This window comes from Miscanthus floridulus, chromosome 8, assembly GCF_019320115.1.
Source record: "Miscanthus floridulus cultivar M001 chromosome 8, ASM1932011v1, whole genome shotgun sequence".
In the NCBI taxonomy this organism is placed as follows: domain Eukaryota; kingdom Viridiplantae; phylum Streptophyta; class Magnoliopsida; order Poales; family Poaceae; genus Miscanthus; species Miscanthus floridulus.
Genome location: NC_089587.1, coordinates 60,581,744 through 60,604,135, shown reverse-complemented (window position 1 = coordinate 60,604,135; position 22,392 = coordinate 60,581,744). Strand labels below are relative to the sequence as shown.

The 22,392-nt window shown below is 45.3% G+C and overlaps 1 long non-coding RNA gene across 1 annotated transcript; it reads left to right on the top strand.

Moving 5' to 3' along the window:
- The first annotated feature begins 3,564 nt into the window (after positions 1-3,564).
- LOC136477758 (uncharacterized) lies at positions 3,565-4,089 on the top strand. The gene is made up of 3 exons (XR_010764092.1): positions 3,565-3,686; positions 3,761-3,881; positions 3,967-4,089. It is a non-coding gene; the product is annotated as an uncharacterized lncRNA (long non-coding RNA).
- Positions 4,090-22,392: the final 18,303 nt, after the last annotated feature.

Here is a 22,392-nt window from a genome sequence, read left to right as displayed (position 1 = left end):
CGTCGTCGGCCCTCGCTCTTGCCGTTCTTGCCGCCAAGGTAAGCCCTACCCTTGTAGTGTTAGTAGTAGTAGTAGTTAGTAGTGTTAGTAGTAGTTAGTTGTAGTGTTAGTAGTAGTAGTTAGTAGTTTTAGTTGTAGTGTTAGTTGTAGTAGTTAGTAGTGTTAGTTGTAGGGTTAGTAAATAGTAGTAGTTAGTAAGTAGTAGAGGTTAGTAGTAGTTGTTGTTAATAGTTAAGTAGTTCTTACTATTAGCATTGTTAGTAGTTAAGTAGTTGTTAGTAGTAGTGTTAGTAGTAGTTGTAGGGTTAGTAGTAATTGTTGTTGTACTACTTCAATACTTTCATGTGCATGGAAAGAGAACTAAAGTACATGGCTCCTCTTGATATATTGGTGGTTGTCGGCCTTCGTGTCCATGTTTGGTATATATGTGGTTGTTGGCCTTCGTGCCATGTTTGGTATATATGTGGTTGTTGGCCTTCGTGCCATGTTTTTTGCAGGTTTTGGGAACCTCCCCGTGCAGGGGAGGTGCTGCCGAAATTTTGAGTCGACACTAACCATTTTTGCCCTTTTTTGCAGGAGGAGGACCTGTGGGAGGGACTCGGCGACCCCGATCGTCTTCGTCGGCACTACGGGTCTTCCTACACTGCGTCGACTCACCACTGCACCGACTCTCCATCGCCCCGCTACCCGGACCTCACCGCCACCCTAGGTATAACCCCTCTATCTGTATGTGGTCTTTGGTCGCGTAACCTAGTTAGGTGTCTCCCATTCGAAAGAGATATGGTCGGAGATATGCAGACCTTTGCATATCTACGACCATATCTATTTCGGATTGTCCACGCTTTTTGGACAGCCCGCGGATGCGTAGTTGAGGTTAGTTTTCATGCTCCGCTCTGGTTCGAGATGGTGTTTCGACATCACCTCTCCGTTGTTCTCCGGATACACACTCTCCCTTGTAGGACGTGTATCGGGAGAACGGCGGGGAGGTGCTGCCGAAATTTCGTCTCGGATAGGAGCGGAGCATGGAAACTAACCTCATCTATGAATCCGCGGGTGAGATTAGGACCCATCCTCACCTATTAGAGAGTAGGGACACCGTGTAGATGCAATTGATGGTCACCTGTGGTGATGTTATATATGCTAGAGGATGGAGGACCGTCAGTGGATGTACACGGGCCAGACAAGTCAGGGTGATGCCAGCTATGAATGGATGCAGAAGACCGATCGTTTCTTGAATCGTGCATTTGGCAAGGCTGCAAAATTCCCAAAAATGGCTTTGTGTCCCTGCAGCAAGTATGGTAACAGGAGAATGCTAGACAAGGAACTCATGGGTACACATCTGCACAAGAATTGGTTTACGCCGAACTACACCCGGTGGGTCCACCATGGTGAAACCGATCGCATGAGAGAGGAGGTGGTGAGACAACGTGTCGAGGCTTTCGATGCTGATGCCGGGGTAGCAGACATGGTAGATGACGTTCACCAAGCACAGTTTGCTGAAGGACGTGAGGAGGCGGAGATGCAGGCAGCCATAGATGCGTTCAAGTACATGATGGACTCGGCACAGAAACCCCTTCACGCTCATTCTGAGGTCTCCTAGCTAGATGCCATAAGTCGCTTGATGGGGTTGAAGTCCAATTTAAACTAGAGTCGAGAAGGCTTCGATAAGGTGTTGGCCGTGGTTGGCACCCTGCTTCCAAAAAACCACGTGTTGCCGAAGACCATGTACGAGGCACACAAGCTCCTTAAAGCATTGAAGATGCCATATGAGCAGATACATGCTTATCCAAACGGGTGTGTCCTATTTTGGGAAGAACTCAAGGAGGCAAAGTATTGTTCAAAGTGTAAAGCCTCTAGGTTCCTGGAGGTAGAGTCTGGTGACAGTGGTGGCCAGAAGACCCAGCTTAAGATACCCGCCCAAGTCCTACGGCACCTTCCCTTCATGCCAAGGATTCAAAGGCTATTCATGACCGAGGAAACCACAAAACAGATGACGTGGCACAAGAATGGCAAACGCTACCATCCTGATAAGATGGTGCATCCATCTGATGGTGAAGCATGGACCAGCTTTAATGACAAGCATCATTTGAAATCCGATGAGGCTCGTAATGTATGTGTCGCGCTGGCAATAGATGGGTTCAATCCTTATGGCATGATGTCTGCCCCTTACACATGTTGGCCCGTGTTTGTTATCCCCCTCAATCTCCCCCCTAGCGTCGCCTTTCAACGACATAACGTGATCTTGACGTTGATAATTCCCGGGCACCCAGGGAGTAAGATGGGTGTGTTCATGGAGCCTGTGATTGATGAGATGATCAAAGCTTGGAATGAAGGGGTATGGACATATGACCGAGCTACAAAGGAAAGCTTCAAAATGTACGTCTGGTACCAGTACTCCATGCATGACTTCTTGGCGTATGGGTTATTCAGTGCCTGGTGTGTTCATGGGAAGTTCCCATGCCCAATATGCTAGGAAGCTGTGAGGTTCATTTGGTTGAAGAAGGGTGGTAAGTATTCGTCGTTCGATCAACATCGTCAATTCCTAGATTCCAACCATCCATTCTGATAGGACACCAAGAACTTCAGGAAAGGTGTCATAGTCATGGACCCTAGACCGCACTTGAAGACTGGTGTCGAGGTTCATGCTCAGATAGATGCTCTCTTGCCTAATGAAGAAGGTGGTTTTGTGGGATATGGTGAGCAACACATGTGGACTCATAAGTCCGGCTTAACGAGGCTCCCCTATTTCGATGACCTCCTACTGCCCCATAACATTGATGTAATGCACACTGAAAAGAATATTGCCGAGGCACTTTGGGCAACACTCATGGACACTGATAAGTCTAAGGACAACCCTAAGGCTAGAGTGGACCTAGCAACGTTGTGCGATAGACCATAGCAAGTGATGCGGCCTCCTGCAAACGGCAAGAACTAGAAAAGGCCTAAGGCCGATTTCGTCTTGAAACCTGAACAAAGGAGGGAAGTACTACGATGGATCAAGGTGTTAATGTTCCCTGATGGGTATGCAGCGAACCTGAGCAGGGGAGTGAACTTAGGCACTATGCGAGTCAACGGCATGAAGAGTCATGACTACCACGTATGGATTGAGCGGCTTCTTCCGGCGATGGTACGAGGCTACGTTCCTAAGCATCTCTGGCTAGTGCTGGTAGAGTTGAGCTATTTCTTCCTCCAGCTTTGTGCCAAGGAGCTATCTCGGACCGTGGTTGCAAACTTGGAGAAAGTGGCACCTGAGTTGCTTTGTAAATTGGAGAAGATCTTTCCACCCGGCTTCTTCTTATCGATGCAGCATTTGATTGTGCACCTCCCATATGAGGCACGTATGGGGGGGCCGTGTAGGCCCGTTGGTGCTACCCAATCGAGAGATGTCTGAAGGCCGTTCGCAAAAAATGTAGAAATAAAGCCAAAATTGAGGCTTCCATTGCAGAGGCTTCCATTCTGAAGGAGGTGACAAACTTCACACAGCTATACTACACGGAGAACCTTCCTAGCGTGCATAACCCACTCCCTCGCTACAATGTTGACGAGAATGAATCCAACCTTAGCCTTTTCCAAGGGCAACTCGGCAGGTCAAGTGGATCGACCAATAAGAGGTTGGAAAATGAAGAGTGGCGCATGATCATGCTATATGTGTTCCACAACCTACCCGAGGTGAAGTCGTTCATTGAGTAAGTTCTCAAAGAACTTGTTTAAATACGCTGTCACTATTCTGCATCCAACTGATTCTTTCTCGTTTGCACAGGGAATTTATTCGTGTATCCTGGCATCAACCAAGGGATCCTACCCCACGGCAAACCGACACCCTTCTTTCATGGGGTCCGGGAGCAGGGAGGCCCAATTTCATTTCTTGGTTCAAAACAAAGGTATTGTCCAATTTACCTCGTACCTAGTTCGAGATTCCGAGTTTCGCGTACTTAGTCCAGCAATCTTTCCTTCTTGCGCTTGCAGGCCCAAACCGATGCAACTATGAGTAAGGAGTTGAGACAGGTTGCAAATGGCTTCGACAGTAAGGTGAAAGCTTATTCAGGTTATGATGTGAATGGATATCGCTTTCACACAAGAAGCTATGAGCGAGCTCGGCCCCATCGAAAAACCACAAACAGCGGAGTTTGTACTCCCGGCACTGATGGCCTCGAGTATCATGGCATAAATTAAGATATCTATGAACTTGAATTTTATGTTTCGAAACCTCTTCGTCTCGTCATGTTCAAATGCCACTGGTTCAATCCTCGACTAACGAAACGGAGCCCTAATATTGGTCAAGTCAAGATTCGACATGATTCCATCTATCAAGGAAAAGATGTCTTTATTGTGGCAGATCAGGCCGTGCAGGTTTATTATTTGTCATACGCATGCCAAGGCAACAAGGCTCTTCAGGGTTGGTCTATTGTGCACCAGGTATCGCCACATGGTAGACTAGCTGTCCCAAATGATGAAGATTACAACTTCAACCCAAACACATATGATGGAGAGTTCTATCGGCTACAAGGGAGGTTGGTGATAGACTTAACCGAGGCGATTGGAATGGAAGTAGACAATGAAAGGGTTGATGACGAGGAAGAAGGAGATGAGGTGCAAAATGCCAAGGACATAGAAATGCTTGAGCGATTACATTTAGATGATGACGATGAAGGCAACATTGAACCTTCGGACAGTCTTGTTTATTTGGACAATTTTGATAGTGATGATGAGACATATGATCCAGATAATCCCAATAATGATGATTACTTCTAATACATGTAATACTATGTTATTTTGTAATCATGTTTTGTTTATTTACTTAGCATCTATTTTTAATACATGTAATGATGTCTTGCTTGTTTCTTTTTAATTGCAGGTGATTGAACAAAGATGGCGGGCGGCACTGGGCCAAGGAACGGGAACTCGAGGTACTAGAGGGCACGTGAGGACGTAGATGCTGGAGAGAACGCATCGGACGGGAGGAGGCAGAGGGCTAGGAGCAGCGGCAGCGGGAGCGGCAGCAGGAGGGGCCGGCCTCCTCTAGTCAGGCCGCGTGACATGCTGGAGGAGGAGCGCCATACCACGGACTCCTCGGAGGATGAGCAGGTTCTGGCGATGGACGAGGTTCGGGCAACGGACAGCGAGGGAGAGGCACAGGAGGGCGGCGAGGCCAGAAGTAGTTCCACTGCCTCTGCTGCGGCTAGCCCCTACTTGCGAGGTCCCTCAAAACTCCCTGGGCCTCCGCTTCCTCCCCTACGCCCAGTGATCCGCCCCCAGGGGGATAGGTAACTAACTTTAGATTTAATCACAGCTACTTCATATAACCTGTTGAAAATTGTCAGAGAAACTAATAATGTTTGTTAATGACTTGTGCAGGCACTGGGAGGTTGTGTCGCCTGGTGACTCACGCAACCCCAACCACATCTTGGGCCTTGTGTGCAGGCACTATTACCCCGGCATTGTCACGCACAAGGGGACTGTGGGGCTGGCCAAATCGTGGGACCACTACAAATCTGCCCCCGACGTAGATTATGAAGACAAGCAGGAGCGGGTCAGGAGAGAGTTCTGGGTAAGTCTCATTCGCACAACTTTGATCAATACATCGCATTCATTTGACACTTTTTGACATAATGAATTGATACATTGTGTCTACCTGCAGACTTTTTTCAGGTGTGAAGAGGGATAGGAGGAGAGGGTGGAGAAGAACTTGGTGAAAAGTGCCAGGAAACGCATCAGCGACATGCACTACGAGGAGCGCCTCACTTGCATCATCAAGTACTACGCCACGCGACTTGGTCAGAAAGTCAGCAAGACAGGCAAGACAGATGCCTCTGACCCGGGAATAGTTCCTTGAGGTAAATGAAGAAGAATAATACTGATTCGTTTTGAGATTAAGTAGCTTTCATTTGGTCGTCTTACATCTCAAATTCTTTATGACATGTAGATGATTCCATGGTGGTGCGAGTCCTTTGCCGACTGCTGGGAGATGATCGTGGACAAGTGGTTCACAGAGGGTTATATCCAGGAACACGAAGCCCACCAGGAGCGGGCTTTGTAGGCGACAGGCCCCACACACCACCAAGGCAGCCGCAGCCTCGGCGCGTACAAGCAAGCTTGGGTACGTGAATTCATTTTTAGTATTCTGACGCTCCATTCTGCATGTTTCTTCTAATCATCTTGTTGTCTTTCTCACAGTCAGCGTCACATGGTGGCCATCCTTTGTCCACGTTCATGGCGTATGGACTGGCCCGCAAGGGAAAGGCGACTTCCGCTGTCACCTTTAGCCGGATGACCCACCCGAGTCGTACAGCAACCCGAGCGCCCACACCCGCATCAGCTCCTATGCGTCGGAGGCAAGGTCGGTCCAGGGGCCAGACTAGGATCCGAGCACCGACGACATTGATGGCACGACTGTCATGAGGATCAGACAGGGCAAGAAGCATGGGTGGTACTGGCTTGGCGATGACACCCTCGAGTCCAGCTCTGTTCCCTCCCTCTCCTAGATCCGAGCAAGTACCCCGAGCGGAGGCCCGGCCATACGCCAACGGCCGTCCCCTTCACAGCAGCGGGTCGACGCACTCCAGGTTAGTCCAGTTTAACTCTTCGTACATTGATCTTTATATAACTTAGTTACCTTTACATTACTAAAACATTCGATTGAAATGTTGTAGGCCGAGAACGAGAGGATGGCTCAGGAGCTGTGGGACCTGGCGGCGAGGACCGAGGTGGCCGAGCAGGAAAGACAAGCCGAGCGGGCCGAGCGGGAGAGATAGGCCAAGCAGCTGGCGGAGATTACGATGTTCCTACAGAACTTTGGGCAAGTGAACGGTGTATCTGTGCCGATGTTCGCTCCAGCGCCGCCGCCAGTTGTAGCTAGTCCAGTGAGTATGAATCCATATTGCTTCGACTAGTGCTTTCATTAGATGACCCACTCTAAGCGCCTGAATCTCTTGTCCTTTATGCAGCCTTCGTCGGCGGGTTCGAATAACCCATCTCAGGCGCAAGCAGGCGGTGCCGAGTTTCCTTCACCAGGCACTCAGTTTCCTCCCCACCTTTAGTTTGCATCTCTTTTTCACCGCTTGATGGACATGTGATGCACTGTGATCCACTATCGACTTGTTTCGATGGTAATTGGACCTATTATGTTTGTGATGTCGTGTATGTGAGGTATTGTATTCGTGATGTGATATATATGTGTGGGATTGTCTTTGTGATGAGATAGATGTGATATATATGTGCTATATTGTCTTTGTGATGCTTCAGATGTGATATATATCTTTTATATGCTATGTTTGTGATTATAGAATCAAAAAACAAAATAAAAAAAATTAATTTTTGAGGCTTTGTCGGGTGCCTTGGCCCTGGCACTCGGCAAAGCTGGGGGCAAAGTTTTTTCAAAAAAAAAAATTCTTTGCCGGGTGCCCCATGACCTGGCACCCGGCAAAGAAATTACGAAAAAAAATAAAAAAGTCTTTGCCGGGTGCCCCTGTGGTGCGACACCCGGCAAAGAAATTATAAAAAAATTAAAAAAATCTTTGCCGGGTGCCTCTGACATGGCACCCGGCAAAGCAAGGGATGACGGAGCCGGCGCCGTAACGACCACTTTTCTTTGCCGGGTGCCGGGTTTGCACTCGGCAAAGTCTTTGCCAGGTGCCCGATAAAAAGCACCCGGCAAAGAAATCTTTGCCGACTAACTTTTTGCCGGAGGCTCTTTGCCGAGTGCTGCACCCGGCAAAGGCTTTGCCAAGTGCAAAGTAAGCGCCTGAATCCAGTAGTGTAGCCAACCAACATCTCTAAACATTCTCCCTTCTGGACCATATTCTAAGGCTGGGTCTCATTCCTGAATTATGCTGAGTTTCACTCATAATTCTTTACCATTGACCTATATGGAACCAAAAATTAATCCAAGTTCATCTATTTCTCTTTTCACCATCATTCTGATTCAATGTCAATCACTGAGCAGCCCAATTCTTCCTCTCGCTAACAGGTTCCATCTCTCTCTTTACCATCCTCAATAACAGCCCAACATCCCTCTCTCCTTCCCCACCCCTTGTCCGAGCCCTCCCCCTTTCTCTTGTGAAAACATGCACCACTCCTCTTTGATCATGCATGGAATCAGCACCATAACTCCCTTTTAGTTTTCCTTTTGAATTGCGCAGTTAAAAGATGAGTAGCAGGCAGCATATCTCCTCCCTAATGCGCATCCTCCTCTTCCTCTCATGCAAAAACAGCAGAAATTACTCTCCTTAGATCCATCTCTCTCAAATACAATGCATTTGGACACCCCTCTCCCTTCTTTCTGTTTTTCACGACAAGCATAGGAGCTGCCCCCTTTATGTGCTCATGCAAAAGAACTACAAGACATCATGCTCTCCCTAAATTCATTGGCCCCCTTAATTCCCCTTTACTCCATCAATTTCCCCTTTTCCTTACATGACATGCAGAAAATAGCCATGCTCCTCCCTCTTCTTCACTCCATCAGGACACCATCTCTTTTACCCCTGCGCAACTTCCCTTCCCTCATGCAGAAATAACAACAGCATATAATGCTTCCTCCCTTAATTCCCTTGGTCACACCTCTCTTTCATCCTCTCTTATGTGTGCTCCTTTACTCCATCATATTCAATTGCATGCATGCACATAACAGCAGCCATATTTCCTCCTCTCTCCCTCACGCAAGCACCAGAGAAGGAGCATCCACATCTCCTCCCCTTCCTCCACCATGGACGCCCCCTCCTCTTCCCTCCAACTTCCTCTCCATCCTCTCCATCAAAATGCAGTGCCCTCGCTGCGACGAATCCGTGTTGCCACTGCACGTCTATCCCATCGCCGGGATCCCGGAATCCTTTGCATCATGCTGCGTAAGGATCATGGCCTCCTCTGTTTTCAAGCAAATCATGTTCACCATGCCCCATCTCTGTTGTGACGCCCCAAGGCAACACCATGGTGCTGCAGCGCTTCATGGAGGCCATCCCGGTGTGCCTTGCCGTCTCCACGAACCTGCACCAGCACCTCACTGGTCGTCGTCGCCGCAGTTCTGTACAGGCCATGGTGAGAACGTCCCTCCCTCTCCACACTCTAATTTTGCAGTCCACTACCCTCTCATTCATTCCTTGATCTCTCATGTGGCGAAGATCATCTTTGGGACGGAATCGCTGCTGCTCTATCGACTCCTTGCCCATACGTCAATATCATCACCACTAGCTGTCATCGAGCGTCACCAAACAGCAAGGTCGCCCTCCCTCTCTCTTTGTATGTGATTGATATCATCCCTCTCTTGATCTTCTCTTATCACAGGACCTTGAGGACGCGCTCATGATCATCTCCAGTGCCGAGACGCAGCTGCGCCCCTGCTGCTAAACATATGCAGCAAGCCCTGCATCTGTCTCTTGTCATCGGCCGCTGCCGCTGTTGGCTTCATGCTTGCCACCATGAAAGCCCAATGTGAGCAACTAACATCCTTTCTATCTTTTATGTCGATCCCTATTGTGAGGTGCGCATCTTAGTTCATATTTGATTGAATTCCGATGAAGTTTCCGCAAGAACGTGTTGCTGTCCTCGCGGACACCGGCGCTGCAACCTATTAACATCCATGTTCCTAGTGATCTAGAACTCCTGTCATCACGCCCTTTGATCATGATGTAGTTCTCGAAGTTGCACATGTCCTTGCAAAATGGTTTGGCCAAACAATCCAAGATGAAATAGATATAATCACTCTTGTGCTTGCTGCCTTATCTACTGTCTTGCAGCAGTGCTGCTGCCGGTTGGCATGAGTGTTCCTGGTGTTTCGCCACTCCGGTGCTCAAGCCCTTCAACCACAATGTGTGCCATAGACTTGCACACGTCCCTGAAAGTTGGATTGGTCATATGAACCATGAAACTAAAGTTATCAACATCTATGTTGTCGCTGCTCCTGTCATGCCAGCAGCCACACAGCCAGTCTTGTGATCGCATTTTCCGCTAACGCACAATCCAAATAATCAAACCCTTCGACCAGAACATGAATCACATCCTTGTACATGCGTCAGATAATAGGTTTGGCCATAGGTGCCACAATGGCTGAGATATTGAGGTCGTAGTATCTGCTACTCCTGCTGTCCAGAAATCAGCCATATGCAACCTGTTTTGCGTTCGTGTTCCCGGATGAACCATTGCTCTACAAATCACGACCTTAGACCAAAACCTCTGTACCATAGTGCCTAGCGATTCTCCAAATGGGATCCCCAATTGGTGCAGCGAAACCCTGTTTTGCAATGGTCTAAGTGCTCGCTATCCGCCGATGTGTATGTCCTGAAAACACCGATGAGCAATCACGTTCCCCATCAAACCTTTCATCATATCGATAATTCCTTTTGTCAAATTGTGTGTTTAGTAGTTGCACACAATCCCACCAAGTTTGAATCCCAGAAGTTCAGCGTGGCCCAGCCTTTGGATGGTCACAGCCACCGCTACCTGCTGCATGGGTGTGTTCAGCCGATGCATAGATTGTTGTAACTGCGTCCCTCATTGATCTAGCATCTGCCTCAGCGCATCGATTGTTCGTAATATGTTCCCAAGTGTCCTCTTCACAAATCCCAAAGATCATCTTCGTATCCTAAAGGAGTTTGCAAAACATGAGCTAAATGTTCAACTTCACTTTTCGTCTTGTATCAATATATGGTTGCCTCGCTATTGGCAAATTCCAACTATGCCATCCACCACGATTGTCCTTGCCTCTTCATGTTCTTTGACCAGACAAATATTCTTGATAGTATCTCACCATACCATCTCATTCTTGCATAGTTATTGCCACGTATATGTTCCCTCTCATCAAGCTTTCATAGTCATCTCGTGAGATCTAGCCATTAAATCTTCGTATGCTTACTTCATTCTTCATAACGCCATATCCATCTTGTATACAATCCTCTGATCATTTACCATTCATCTATAAATCCTTATGCTCTCTACATCTTTGGAGTTAGCCCACATACATCATGTCTATTCCATTCCTATCATTTATCATACCTTCCATCTTCTAACTTTGAACTTCCATGCCTTTTTAAACCATAGCTTTGTTTAGATGTTTTTGCACTCTACAATCATAGTTGCAAGCCTTCTACATGTTTAAAAACCTTTATACGTTGTTTTATAATGATTGATGTATTGTTCCTAGGTTAGCCTATGATGCTTGTGATGGTTCTTCTATTGTTAGATGAAGCTATGCATGGATGACAGAAAAGTTAGAAAGTTGGATGGCAAGCTTTTGGAAGGCAAGTGTAACATGAGTTCCTTTGTTACCTAATAACCTTATAATCACTTTCATATGCATGTGTCTAATATGATGAACCACTAAGGACTTTACCTAGTACTTTTGTACCCTCTTCCTTGTTACCTTGGGTTATGCATGTGGGTAGTTTTGCTTAGCGTGCAATTACCAAACCATATGATGTTAATATTGACTAATGGATTGCGGAATAATGATAAATGATGCTTTTTAGCAACATGGATAGAAGGGGGCTAGAGTATTGGGCCTTTTTGGGTGCTCTAGTCTGCCCTCCATAAGGACTGAATCTTAAAGCGGCAACCTAGGACTTATAGTACAACCACGAGAATCACATGGCTATGATCTTAATCAAGTAACCAGTACGTCTCTAGCTTGTTAGTGGCTACCAAAAGGTGTAAGAGGGGGGGTGCCTCGTGGTGTACAATTGTTTTCCTGCCTTGGTGTGTACAGTGCCGCGACCACATGTGCCTCTTGGAGGAGGACATCTATGCACACTTGCCGCTGAAACCTCATGGCCACAAACTAGTTAGGGTGTCTAGTGAAAGGTGACGTAGTGATCCCAGCCGACTTACCTTGGAAGTGAGTCAATAGGTTGGCTGCCTCGGGCAAAGGGCAATCACGACTCATGGTGAAAGTGTGCAACCTCTGCAGAGTGTAAAACTGGTATATCAGCCGTGCTCATGGACATGAGCGGCCTGGATCCTTTTCGAGATAGATGGTTCCATGGATGGTTTGGGTGATGATTAATCTTGATGATAATTATTATACTTCTCACCTTGGGAGCTTAAGCATAACCTTGCAACATAGGTTTAATAAATAAAATATGACCAACTAAAAATGCTTACCGTAGTTCAGCCGTGTCTAGTCTTTTGAGCCTTGCATCCCCTCATGTTATACTTGTTGAGTATGGTGCACTCACACTTGCTTTACAATCAATAAAAATCCTGGATGGGTACCAGATGGTGATTCAAAGGAGGAGTTCCCTAAGATGTTCCAAAAGTATTAGGTGAGTGCTCCCCCAGTCGACCGTCCCTATGGAGTATGGAGACCCAAAGAGAAGATATAAAATAATTTCTACTATGCTTTGTAATAGATGTAAGTCTTGTTCTAGATCTGTTTTGATATATAATGAAGCATTGTTCTTCATATTCTCCATATTTGTCACTATATATGTGTCGTGTGGACATTCTGGGCACACATATAGTTAGCGCTTGGTATTCTTTGGGAAACCAGGTGCGACGAAGGTGGAGGTGTTCCCTGATGGCGGTCACATGTACCTCCGCCGAGGATGGAAGCACTTTGCTAGTGCCCTCGACCTCCAAGATGGGTTCTCTCTTGTATTGCGGTATGACGGGCCGGTCACAGATTAACATCAAGGTCTTCGACCTTACCACCTACCGAAAGCAGTACACCGCCATGACTTCGAGGCCGGCGGGTAGTCAGTTCTCCCTACCCATCACGAAGCCGAAGAGTTTTGCAGTGATCCTGAAGAAGTACCACCTCAAAGTGAAGTATCTGGTGAGCACTCGCATGAGATGCAAGAACGTACTGACGATGTCACAAGTTACCATTGTCCTCTTTGTCATCAGTATTTTTTTGTGCGAGGCAAAGAATGTGCCAGTGGACTTCGAGTGAGCACACGACTACAAGCAGCGGCGCATGGTCGAGCTACAGATGGCTGGGCAGTCCTAGTTCGTGGGCTTGGAGAGGACTTGCATGAACAAAGTCTTGCGAGAGTCGTTCAAGTATAGGTGGGGCACCTTTTGTGCTGACAACAACCTCAACGTTAGTGACACCTGCTTCTTCAGCGTGATTTGCGAGGCCACCTACAGCAATGATGACAACAAGGAACAGGAGGAGGAGCTAGAGGACGATGAAGCTAAGCTCAAGGTGGAGGTGCATAAGACAAACTACGGATGGAGGCGGTGAACTCGGTGCAAGAGTTGACACGATCTGTATTTTGTTGTTTCATCAATACTATTATCCGGCCTGTCAAGATTTCTAAGTACCGGACTGTCTTAGGCCCTATTTGGATGAATTGCGACTAGTTCGCCATGGCTAAAAATTAGCCAATTAGTTGTTTTATTAGTTCATACCTGTTTGTACCGTGAACTAATTGTTGGGTTCTATGGACTAGTTGGATGGCCCCTGATAGTTGCCATCACTATATTTCATTGTTCATCGACTCACAGTGATCTAGATCGTCTATATTTCCTAGGGTCGGACTGTCTTAGGCTCTAGAAAATTTCAACATCTATACGCCCACGTCCTCCGATTAGAAAGGGCGAACACCGTTAGGATACTACAGATCAGAAGAGAACCAGAAAGAGAACTGCATGCAAAAGCAACCAGCAGGGGCTAGATAGAGTTTAACCCACCTAATACAAAGTTCAACAAAAGTTAATGTAGACATAGTGATTGTGTGGGTTAAACTCTATTGAGCGTGGTGTAGATCAGGTCCTTTGGTAGCCATTTTCTAGCCCTTGTTGGTTGGTTTTGCCTGCTGGTTTCTTTCTCGTTCTCTTTCTAATCTATAGTATGGTAAATATGCAACGGAATTCATCGAATCAAGTCTCCCATCTATCTAATGCCTAACGGAGGAGCCACATAGCTGTTCGAAGTTTACTGCACACATAAGAAAGTCTGAGCATTGTAAATCTGACCGGGCTAGACACGTCTCACGTTATGCAGGGAAACCTGTTTTGTACTAGTACTTTAGTTGAATTCCTAAGGCCGTGTTTGGATACGCATGTATTCATCTCAATCCACTATATTTGAGGACAAATTTCAAATGCTAGAATACACTACATTCAAAAAGAGTGAATTACTAGTTTTTTATTCCAATTTCCCATTCAAAAAAATGGATTTCTTGGCAAAGCCTACAGTCCTCGCTGTAATACAGAGCCCTTCTTTCCCATCCGTCTTCATAGCCACAGACACCGCCTATGCATGGAAGATCACTGTGCACCTGTGCCAGCGGCGGCGGTGACAATTTGCCCCACGTCGTTTGGAGGACCACCTCGGTGGCCGGGAGGCAGCACAGCACAAACCCTTGTTATTTAGCCACCTACTTGTTGGTCTGCCGCTGCCGCCACCCATGATACTTCCTCACCCTCAACCCATCTTATGTACCGCCTCACATTGTTGTCATCGTCAGCATCACCATTGTACCTATAGAGACCAGATAGGCCACCAGATTGTGCCTGCCATCAGCGGCATGGGCGAGATCATCAAGGCATGGGCGGTGGCTATGCTTTTCCATGAATATGGTTTGTATCCCGGTGAGGAAGCAAGCCTCTAGGTTGTCTACTTGGGTCAGGCTAGCAAGGAGGGCTTCGTAGTCAACGGGGTCATCCCACGTCCTCCTGTGTCTAAACCGATCTAGTGCCAGACGCCGACCAATGGCGGGGTCACCGCAGATGTGGCGTATAGACGAGCAGATCACCCATAGGCTATGGAGGTCATCCATGGGACGCTCCAAGGTCACAATGAGGTGGCCTATGATCACAATTTGCACCTCGATAGGGAGCGCCGTTAGCGACATGATTGCCATGTGGATCGAGCTACAGCATGTGGACGACGGCGAGTCGGAGGGCTGGAGATGCAGAGTGGCGTGACATACGTTGATTGAGGAGGAGGCGAGGGAGGCCGCTGAGCGGGGGCAATAGTTGGAGTCAAACAATGGGGGTGAGGCCAGGCTTTGTACACATAGAGATGCCTAGGCTGGAACAGGCTTCTAACACGAGCGCACCATGTTCATCATTACTAGTATCTGAGTAATGAATATTTTAGTCGGGTCGGACCTTCTGTCATCTGGTGAACTATAAAGTGCAGTCCTATCCAAGCAATCGTAGGCTTGCAGCAGCCAAGGGGCAGTAGCTAGCTAGAGATGGCTACATTACATGGTTTCATAGGTTCTGATTGTCTACACTCCCTCAGCTATGTTTGAAGCTGCCGCTTTAGGATTCATTCTTGCAGCCACAAATGGTGCAGCTCCTATTTGTAGCACAGCCGATTAGGCAAAAGTTTTACTCATAGCTATACAAGAGTTACATGTCTAGCCCGTTCAAATTTACGCTGCTCGGACTATCAGGTGAGCATACGGTTTACAAGAAACATGTAAACGTCATTTCGTCTATTATACTAGAGGGACGTGGTCGGGGAAAAGTTGTGATCGATAGTTGTAGAGTACACATCCCTGGTATGGTAACTAGTTGCCATCTGTAAGCATGATTTTGGATAGACTAAAGGTCAATCGAGATGAGGGAAGGGGGGACGCTCCTTTCATATAGACCTTGCACAGCTGACGATAGTGAAGCGAATGCGGCAGGAAAGTTGGACACAAGAAGTGAATCGAGAAAAAGAGCTTCTGACCACCATGACACGCTTGACACTTGATTGCCTGGTGCGGTTCTGATAGGTCTTTTCTGTACTTATTTCACTACAATCCAACACTAGTATAGAAACAAGCTGTACTCCCGGTTGGGAAACCCCTTCAGTCCCGGTTTCCCAACTGGGAGCACGAATGCGGGACTAAAGGGCCCCTCCTTTAGTCCCGGTTTCTTGCCCAGGACTAAAGGTCCACCTTTAGTCCCAGTTGGTAATACCAACCGGGGCTAAAGAGGCCTCCCGGCCTGGCCACGTGGGCCGGCCCTTTAGTCCCGGTTGGTATTACCAACCGGGACTAAAGGTTTTTTTCTTTTTTTTGTTTCTATTTTCAATTGATGATTTGTTTTGGTTTTCGAATAGGTTTTCGAATACGCATTCTACGCTGCTAATAATATACGTATTCTACACGCTTATAATGTTCGAACATTTTGTACAAACTAAAATATGAAACTAACGTATATATTACATGCATATACATATATTGTACGTTATTTTATGTATATATAATATGTATATATATATTACAAATAAAGCTTGCATTGTATATTCTATCGTATCCTTGGGATAACAAATTCACTCCATCTGGTTTGGCTTCCATGTTTCGTTCACATCATTGTAGAACTCGCCGGCGCGGTTTAAGACCTGGTCATTAAGAAATCTTGCTATGGTCTCTTGAATTGCTTTTAGTTGGTCACGTCGTATGACTTTTTCCTTCAACCATAGAGTCTTCAATAAAAGTTAAAGGAAAAGTATTAATATATATATGTGTTGGTCACGTGATTACTTATATATATGAGCAATAAAAGAAATTGTGAATATACGAATATATTTATATAACGTACTTTGAGGATCTCTTCAGAAGTTCTTTTTGCGTACGCCATGACGAACTCGTAAACATAGTATCCGCAGTAGTTGGTCCCCTGTTCTTGCCTCAGAACCCACTTTTACGAGAAAAAAGATCCGGTGAATTGAAAGCATGCATGGTGTTAATTGAATTATATATATATAAATGTAGCTAGTACTTACTTTGTGTGCGATTACATCTAGTGGCGCTTTGCAATGTTTCATATGGTGTTCCTCAATGAAACTTTTCCATACACTGTGCCCAGTAAAATAAAAAATTAATTTGGCCTTTAATAATTGTTATAGTTAAGAGATTGGGGTATATATAGTTGCTAGAGAGACTAAATTACCCTTGGATAATATCTATCATGTCTTGGTACTCTGTTTGCTCTTTTCTTAATGAGTCTAAGATGCTCAACCGACTATTGGCCATATCGATGACCATCAATATCCAGTGATTGCTGCATATGTTTTTATACACAAATATGATCGACATTAACTAGAGTCAACATATATATATATATGGGAGATAGATTAGCTAGTAAGCAAATAATTGAACAAATGTCTATATGATCGACATTAATTATTTAACACTCACTTGAAGTTGTAGGGGGAAGAGTATGTCCTTGTTTTGTTGGTTCACTAAGAACCTCATGAGATTTTTCTCGAGTTCAGCTTTCCATCCAGGCGGGGGATTAGGGAGTTTGAATACGACATTTGGATCAACGAAACCAACATCATTATCCTTTCTCTTTCTAAGTTCTGTCATCTCATATCTGCATATATAAAAATATAGTGTGAGGATATATAATTTTTATATATACATGTAGCTTTATATATATACACTTTAATAGTAGAAAATAATCACACTTACAGACAATAGCAGCTAATGAGACTTTTGTCGAGAGAGTCCAGGTGGCATAGTTTATGTAATTCTAAAAACTTGACATATATAACGTCATCGCCACGGAAGTAATGTTGGTTTCTAACTCTGACAGAAACAAAGTTCTCTCCCCGTTCACACGCTGCCATGTACCACTTGTTTAGCAGGTACATTTGCGTATCCAGTTCACCTAAGGCCTCAGGGTTGTATAGACTCTTTCCATGTTCAAATTTCTTCCAAGGATCCACTTTCGGAGCAGATGGTCCTTCAACGAGCACTTGGGCAAGGTCCAAACCAGTATCCTCATAAAACTGAGCCAGGTCCTCAAAATCGATGTCCAGTAAGTCTAAGTTTGAACCATATTCATTACGAATGACAAGAGGGGGGACTGATTGTTGCGATTGTTGTCCAAGTTGTGCAACACCTTTCCCTGCTCTAGTCTTTTTCTGCGCCGCCTCAAATGACTTGGTGAGAGAGCGGTCATAGTCTGATTTTGGCAGGGTCTTGTGAGATTCCCACTTTTTCTGGTCCACCTTGTTTCTTAGAAGATCTGGAGGTAGGTAGAAGTATGGTTTCTCTGGGTTCTCCCTCGCTTCTCGTTGCTTTCTTACTTTTTCGAAGAAACTGTTCACATCTTTTTGTACTGCAGCATTTAATTCCTTTTCACTTTTCTCGTAAGACAGTTTTTAGGGAATAACTGGATTAGAGGAGGCTTTCTTCTTTGCCGACTGGTGGGTCAACGTCTTTGTTTGCGGGGTGGACCTCTTAGGAGCTAGCTGCTTCTTGGTCATCAAGGGAGGCGAGGCAGCCGTTGGAGACCTCCTTGGAGGTGGCGGCGGTGGCGGCGTTGCCACCTAATTGCCCAGAGCACTATGATGATCTGGAGATTGAATAATTGGACTTAGGTTGGCGGAGGCCCTACTGTGTGAGTACAAACAAGAATAATTAGGTATAAGAAATTATTATTATTAATCATGCATGTCAATAGAAAATTAGTGAAAAAATTGGGGAAGCGGCGGTGGACTAGAGACCCCGGGAATAATAATGTAGCACTTGCGCTATAGTATGAATGTCTTCTCTGCTTCTCCTAGAGTCTTCTCCCCATCACCTCCTAGAATGTCAAGAGCTAGATCACTAAAATCTTTGTTAACTCTATCCACTGAGACGCTAACATATCCATGTGTTATTATTGCCCTATAGATTCTAGGTGTCTTGGTAGGATCTGGAGGAGAAAAAACACCGAGAGCCACCATGGTTGTGGTATTCCCTTTTGGAATATATAGCTCACATGATGTAAACGGTGCAGTGATGTCATCCACGGGGAAACGTAGTATTGCGTCATCTTGATTTGGCAACTCCGTGGAAGCGCAGCTGCTTTTCAACTGATTATGGGGGCTAATATTAATGTTGATTCCTGAATCTGATGCCTACCTTTGGGCACTCATTGTTATTTGCACTTGCTTTATGATTTCGCCCTGCATTCTAGCTTGCATGTCTTTTTTGCGCTCCTGTGCTTGAAGCAACGCCTCCCGTGACTCACGAACATATTCCTCCAACCTGCTGATCCACGCTACTTCCTCATCCTTCCTTCTCTGCTAGCTTCTATAGGTATCTCTGTCGTTAGGGAAACCATGCTCCCAAGAAATGTTCCATCCTAAACCTCTCATTCGGCCACTATGTTCAACAGTCCCGATGGTATATGTCAGTTCATCCTTCTCTCTATTGGGCTTGAACGCACCAATAGCTTTAGCTTGTAGAGCATAAGAAAATCTTTGTATTGCTCTTCTGAGTTTTGGGCCATGAACCAGCTTCTTGGTCTCTAGGTCCAGTCTTCCCCCATGAGCGAAAAACCAATTCTTCACGTGTTTGGGCCAATTGAGTGATTCTAGTGTGATACCCTTGGCAAGAATGTCCGCTTCCATTTTTTCCCACTTGGGAATGGTAGTCGCGTAGCCACCTGATCCCATGCCATGGTGGTATACCTTCTATCGAGCATTCTCTTGGTTCCTTCTCACCCGTTCCTCACCCTCTTCCGATGTCTTGTACTGTACAAAATCATTCTAGTAGGGCCTCAACTTCATGAGCGGGCCACTAGTATTGAAATTGGGCGTTAGGTTCTTTTGATGTATTTCGTGTATAGGGATTTCTTCCAAGTCTAAATTATGTGGCCATCTTCTTCATAGCCCACTTTCAAACTAGCTCCTTCAATTCATCATCGTTGATATCATCATAATCGTCCGCTTGCAACGTGAAATGTTGAAGGATATAATCCCAAATTAAATTCTTATCAAGATCAGAGACAAAACTAACATGAGGCTCCGTTGATCTTTTGCTTCTATTCACAGGTACTTGATCGGAAGTCTGTCCCTTACAAGGTACCCACAGTGTTGCACGAATTTCCTTGCATGTGGACCAAGTGGTTCGCCTGTCTCGATATTAAATTCCGATATTATATAGCGCCCCTCCAATGACTTTTTCGGGACCTCAAATATTTTTGCTTCTCGCCGTTGTGGTCGTCGATCCAGAGGGCTACGTATAAAAAAAGAATAAATAAATATCATGTGTACACATAATGGATGATACATATTCAAATATATATATATATAATATTCAAATATATATATAAATATATATACCTCACCAGTATTTTCTTGCACAATATTTTCTTGGTTATTTTCAAGAGCCAGGTATTGACTCCCGTCATCTACATCCTACTGGTCACCATTGGCAAATTGAGTACCGGTGTTGATAATATCCATCATTTCTTCATCCATGTTGTCTCTCGGGGCAGCCATCTAGCTTTTACACCACTAGATATATCTATGAAAAATAAAAACCATATATCTATAAAATGGATCGAGTCATGTGCTTTAAATTAATTAAATAACTACACTCGAAATTCAAGTCTACAAAGCATAACTTTGATTTCTTATTTTCTAGAAATATTTATTGGCAAGTGATATATATAACACATTTATATATATAACAATATAAATTTAAAACTCTCTAATATGTATAACAAATATATATATATATAACAATACAAATTTATAACTCTCTAATATGTATGTATAACAAATTTATATATATAACAATATAAATTTATAACTCTAATATATATGTATAACAAATTTAGAAAGGGTCTCTTGGAAACTATGAATGCATTGTGCATAGTACCGTACCACACAGCTGCAGCTTGTGTGGCACATGTTTGAATCTTATATAGAAGAAAGGGTGTGTTTAACAAGGATCAGGATTATTTTAGCTCTAGGCTGCAATTGCATTGATTGATTGATTGAAGTCGTATTTGTTATTAATTATCAAGTATAATCTCCCTTTTAATTTGGATAGTACTAGTTGTACACAACTTGTACGTGCTTTCTGATTTGAAAACTTTTGGTTTCTGATAGAGCCTTTCAGAAATCAAATCATAGGGCCATCCAGCGAATCATAGGGTCAGAGTGTCAACTACTCCCTCCATTCCAAATTATAAGATGTTTTGCTTTTCGACATACATTGTAGACATATTGTATATCTAAGTACATAACAAAATTCACGTATCTAGAAAAATCAAACCGTATTGTAATTTGAAATATAGGGAGTAGATTCTACCCGAATTGTTTCGCAGGGGTGAGACACAATTAAACGAACGTCGTCATGTATGTCTTTGTTCTATCTAGATAATTTTGGGGAAAATGAGTCAAAATATTAGAATAACTACATTTTTAAAATGAAATTCTAAATGGACAATGTGAAATGCATCTCGTGATGACCTAACAATCATAGCAAAACGGAGGGAGTTGCTCAAAGAAAAGAGCAAAACAGAGGGAGTAGTTCTCTTGTTGTTCTCATGGCTGAACAAGTAAGTAAATATTGAAATTCTTTAGGTTCTTTCTCTCAGAAAAAAAAACTTTATAGGTTTCCTAGAAATTTTGTTTTCCGTCGGAACAAAATTTTCTACCTTGAATACAGTAGATTCTCACTTTGTTATCGAAAAAATTATCACAACATCCTAAAATTCACTGGCCAGTGCGACCAGCTAGCTGTGTCATGCTATGCCAATAGGCATCCTGTTAGATTTTATCGGCGTCGTCCTGGATCATGTTCTGTCAGGTTTGACAGAGACTGGGTAATCCGGCAGCTTATGAAGCAAACAAAATTGAGAAAAAACACACGCTCTCCTGACCTCACACATCTTCTAAGATCACATAAGCCACTGCTTGTCGATCTGATCCGACGGGGTTTCACCAACGCTGAGCATCGTTTAGGTTGCCTTGTTTGATGGTTCAAACAACGCACATACAAGAGATGAGGCTACTGACAAGCGCATACAAGAGATCAAATGAGCCCTAGTCGTCGTCTTCCAAACACAGACCCAATTGATGTCAAGCCGCAAGAAATCAAAACAAGCAAAACACAGACCCAATTGATGGCTCCGGGGCTCCTCATCCTCGACGGTGCGTCGGCTCGGGCGCGCGCACTCTCTGGTGTGGATGAGGACAAGTGAGGCGGCGGCGGGGCGCCGAGGGATGAGGAGGACGCGTGCTCCAGCGAGGACGAGCGATGCGCGTAGGCCAGGGACAAGCGAGGCATGCGCTGGCTGGCCGAAGAAGAAGCGCAAGTGACGAGGCGAGGCTAGGGTGGTCGCCTAGGGGCGGCGGCGCTGCTGGATCGGATCTGGTGGAGAAGTTGAGGCGACGGCATGGCTTGGCGGCTACTGGATCCAACTTTTGCTGGGGACGGCGTGGGGATGGCGGCGAAGATCGAAGCGAAGCGTGGCGGCGGTGGCGCGGCTGGGCCTGGATCGATCGGGCGGTGGAGATAGAGAGGAGGAGAACTAGAGAAGGGAGAAGGGCGTGGTTTATAAAGGGGGACCTTTAGTCCCGGGTGATGGTTAGAACCGGGACTAAAGGTCTGACCTTTAGTCCCGGGTGTAGCCATGACCCGGGCGTGGTTTATAAAGGTGGGCTGCAGTTGGCTTTCTGCCAGTTTCCAGAAGTTTTTCCTTTTTTTATATATTTCTTTTTATAAATAT